The sequence below is a fragment of the Arachis hypogaea genome, chromosome 7, assembly GCF_003086295.3.
Source record: "Arachis hypogaea cultivar Tifrunner chromosome 7, arahy.Tifrunner.gnm2.J5K5, whole genome shotgun sequence".
Taxonomy (NCBI): Eukaryota; Viridiplantae; Streptophyta; class Magnoliopsida; order Fabales; family Fabaceae; genus Arachis; species Arachis hypogaea.
The window spans coordinates 28435400-28440179 of record NC_092042.1 but is presented as its reverse complement, the minus strand read 5'-3'; the positions used below and the strand labels follow the sequence as shown (position 1 = coordinate 28440179).

The following is a 4780-nucleotide window of genomic DNA, read 5'->3' as shown; positions in this document are numbered from 1 at the left end:
AGAGAAGCTAAGGCACAATTCTCTGTAGAGGACCTAACAGAAATCTTCAAAGAAGAAGAACCCATGGCAGCCGAAAACAACAACAATGCCAACAATGCAAGGAAGGTGCTGGGTGACTTTATTGCACCTACTCCCGACTTCTATGGGAGAAGCATCTCTATCCCTGCCATTGGAACAAACAACTTTGAGCTTAAGCCTAAATTAGTTTCTCTAATGCAACAGAATTGCAAGTACCATGGACTTTCATTGGAAGATCCTCATCAGTTTTTAGCTGAATTCTTGCAAATCTGTGACACTGTCAAGACTAATGGGGTTGACCCTGAGGTCTACAGACTTATGCTATTCCCTTTTGCTGTAAGAGACAGAGCTAGAATATGGTTGGACTCACAACCTAAAGAAAGCCTGAACTCTTGGGGAAAGCTAGTCAATGCCTTCTTGGCAAAGTTCTTTCCACCTCAAAAATTGAGTAAGCTTAGAGTGGAAGTCCAAACCTTCAGACAGAAGGAAGGAGAATCCCTCTATGAAGCTTGGGAAAGATACAAACAATTAATCAGAAAGTGTCCCTCTGATATGCTTTCTGAATGGAGCATCATAGGTATTTTCTATGATGGTCTGTCTGAACTGTCCAAGATGTCTTTGGATAGCTCTACTGGAGGATCTCTTCATCTGAAGAAGACGCCTACAGAAGCTCAAGAACTAATTGAAATGGTTGCAAATAACCAATTCATGTACACTTCTGAAAGGAATCTTGTGAACAATGGGACTAATCAGAAGAAAGGAGTTCTTGAGATTGATACTCTCAATGCCATATTGGCTCAGAACAAAATATTGACCCAGCAAGTCAATATGATTTCTCAAAGTCTGTCTAGAATGCAAAATGCACCAGGCAGTACTAAGGAAGCTTCATCTGAAGAAGAGGCTTATGATCCTGAGAACCCTTCAATGGAAGAGGTGAATTACATGGGAGAACCCTATGGAAACACCTATAATCCTTCATGGAGAAATCATCCAAATCTCTCATGGAAGGATCAACAGAGACCTCAACAAGGTTTCAACAGCAATAATGGTGGAAGAAACAGGTTTAGCAATGGCAAGCCTTTTCCATCATCTTCTCAGCAACAGACAGAGAGTTCTAAGCAGAACAACTCTGACTTAGCAACCATGGTCTCTGATCTAATCAAAACCACTCAAAGTTTCATGACTGAAACAAGGTCTTCCATCAGAAACTTGGAGGCACAAGTGGGTCAGCTGAGCAAGAAAATTACTGAACTCCCTCCGAGTACTCTTCCAAGCAACACAGAAGAAAATCCAAAAGGAGAGTGCAAGGCCATCAACATGGCCGAATTTGGAGAGGAGGGAGAGGCAGTGAACGCCACTGAGGAAGACCTCAATGGACGTCCACTGGCCTCCAATGAGTTCCCTAATGAGGAACCATGGGAATCTGAGGCTCCCACTGAGACTATAGAGATTCCATTGGATTTACTTCTGCCATTCATGAGCTCTGATGAGTATTCTTCCTCTGAAAAGGATGAGTATGTCACTGAAGAGCAAGTTGCTAAATACCTTGGAGCAATCATGAAGCTAAATGACAAGTTGTTTGGTAATGAGACTTGGGAGGATGAACCCCCTTTGCTCACCAAAGAACTGGATGACTTGTCTAGGCAGACACTACCTCAAAAGAGACAAGATCCTGGGAAGTTCTCAGTACCTTGTACCATAGGCACCATGACCTTTAAGAAGGCTCTGTGTGACTTAGGGTCAAGTATAAACCTCATGCCTCTCTCTGTAATGGAGAAGCTAGGGATCTTTGAGGTGCAAGTTGCAAAAATCTCACTAGAGATGGCAGACAATTCAAGAAAACAAGCTTATGGACTTGTAGAGGATGTTCTGGTAAAAGTTGAAGACCATTACATCCCTACTGACTTCATAGTCCTAGAGACTGGGAAGTGCATGGATGAATCCATCATCCTTGGCAGACCTTTCCTAGCCACAACAAAGGCTGTGATTGATGTTGATAGAGGAGAATTGATCATTCAAGTGAATGAAGAATCCTTTGTGTTTAAGGCTCAAGGATATCCCTCTGTCACCATGGAGAGGAAGCATGAAGAGCTTCTCACAAAATAGAGTCAAACAGAGCCCCCACAGTCAAACTCTATGTTTGGTGTTGGGAGGCCACAACCAACTTCTAAGTTTGGTGTTGAACCCCCACATTCAAACTCTAAGTTTGGTGTTGGGAGGTTCCAACATTGCTCTGAGTATCTTTGAGGCTCCATGAGAGCCCACTGTCAAGCTACTGACATTAAAGAAGCACTTGTTGGGAGGCAACCCAATGTTATATTTTATCTATTTTCCTTTGTTATTTTATGTTTTCTGTAGGTTGATGATCATGAGAAGTCACAAAATCAATTGAAAAAGCAAAAATAGAAAGAAAAATAGAAAGAAAAAACCGCACACCCTGGAGGAAGAACCTGGTGGCGTTTAAAAGCCAGTAAGGGTAGCAAATGGGCGTTTAACGCCCAGTCTGGCACCATTCTGGGCGTTTAACGCCAGAAAGGGGCACCAGACTGGCGTTAAACGCCAGAAAAGGGCAAGAACTTGGCGTTAAACGCCAGAAATGGGCACCAGCCCGGCGTTTAACGCCAGAATTGGCATGAAGAGCAATTTTGCTCGCCACTTGGTGCAGGGATGACTTTTCCTTGACACCTCAGGATCTGTGGACCCCACAGGATCCCCACCTACCCCACCACCCTCCCTCTTCCTTACCCATTCACCAATCACCTCAACATCTCTTCCCCAAAAACCCTTCAACTATCAAATCCCATCTTTCTCTTCACCACTCACATCCATCCTTCATAAAACCCCACCTACCTCACCATTCAAATTCAAACCACTTTCCCACCCAAACCCACCCATACATGACCGAACCCTACCCCTCTCTCCACCCCTATATAAACCCATCTTCACTCCTTCATTTTCACACAACCTAAACACTACTTCTCCCTTTTTGGCCGAACCACAAATCCTCCTACATCTCCTTCATTTCTTCTTCTTCTACTCTCTTCTTTCTTCTTTTGCTCGAGGACGAGCAAACCTTTTAAGTTTGGTGTGGTAAAAGCATTGCTTTTCCATAACCATTTATGGCATCCAAGGCCAGAGAAACCTCTAGAAAGAGGAAGTGAAAGGCAAAAGCTTCCACCTCCGAGTCATGGGAGAGATTCATCTCAAGGGTGCATCAAGACCACTTCTATGAAGTTGTGGCCTTGAAGAAGGTGATCCCCGAGGTCCCTTTTAAACTAAAAAAAGAGTGAATATCCGGAGATCCGACACGAGATCCGAAGAAGAGGTTGGGAAGTTCTTACCAACCCCATTCAACAAGTCGGAATCTTAATGGTTCAAGAGTTCTATGCCAATGCATGGATCACTAAGAACCATGATCAAAGTGTGAACCCGGACCCAAAGAATTGGCTTACTATGGTTCGGGGGAAATACTTGGATTTTAGTCCGGAAAATGTAAGGTTGGACTTCAACTTGCCCATTCTGGACTTTACTATGAGTTTGTGTGTTTTCCGTGATTTCAGGTATTTTCTGGCTGAAATTGAGGGACTTGAGCAAAAATCTGATTCAGAGACTAAAAAGGACTGCAGATGCTGTTGGATTCTGACCTCCCTGCACTCGAAGTGGATTTGCTGGAGCTACATAAGCCCAATTGGCGCGCTCTCAATGGTGATAGAAAGTAGACATCCTGGGCGTTCCAGCAATATATAATAGTCCATACTTTGCCCGAGATTTGATGGCCCAAATCGGCGTTCCAAATCAGCTCAAAACTGCCTGGCGTTAAACGCCGGAACTGGCACAAGAATGGGAGTTAAACGCCCAAACTGGCATAAAAGCTGGCGTTTAACTCCAAGAAGAGTCTCTACACGAAAATGCTTCAATGCTCAGCCCAAGCACACACCAAGTGGGCCCGGAAGAGGATTTTTATGTCATTTACTCATCTTTGTAAACCTTAGGCTACTAGTTCTCTATAAGTAGGACCTTTTACTATTGTATTTTCATCTTTTGATCATTTTTAGATCTCTAGATCATCTTTGGACGTCTAGTTCTTAGATCATTAGGAGGCTGGCCTCTCGGCCATGCCTGAACCTTGTTCTTATGTATTTTCAACGGTGGAGTTTCTACACACCATAGATTAAGGTGTGGAGCTCTGCTGTACCTCGAGTATTAATGCAATTACTATTGTTCTTCTATTAAATTCAGCTTGTTCTTGTTCTAAGATATCACTTGTTCTTCAACTTGATGAATGTGATGATCCGTGACACTCATCATCATTCTCACCTATGAACGTGTGCCTGACAACCACCTCCGTTCTACCTTAGATTGAGTCGATTTCTCTTGGATCCCTTAATCGGAATCTTCGTGGTATAAGCTAGACTTGATGGCGGCATTCAAGAGAATCCGGAAGGTCTAAACCTTGTCCGTGGTATTCTGAGTAGGATTCAATGATTGAATGACTATGACGAGCTTCAAACTCGCGATTGTGGGGCGTTAGTGATAGACGCAAAAGAATCACTGGATTCTATTCCGACATGATCGAGAACCGACAGCTGAATAGCCGTGCCATGACAGGGTGCGTTGAACATTTTCACTGAGAGGATGAGAGGTAGCCACTGACAACGGTGAAACCCTACATACAGCTTGCCATGGAAAGGAGTAAGAAGGATTGGATGAAGATAGTAGGAAAGCAGAGAGACGGAAGGGACAAAGCATCTTCATACGCTTA

General features: G+C 43.6%; 1 non-coding gene across 1 annotated transcript; it reads right to left on the bottom strand.

Annotated features, from left to right (window-relative positions):
- Positions 1-468: 468 nt before the first annotated feature.
- LOC112704771 (small nucleolar RNA R71) lies at positions 469-576 on the bottom strand. Its single transcript, XR_003155378.1, has one exon. It is a non-coding gene; the product is annotated as a small nucleolar RNA R71 (small nucleolar RNA).
- Positions 577-4780: the final 4204 nt, after the last annotated feature.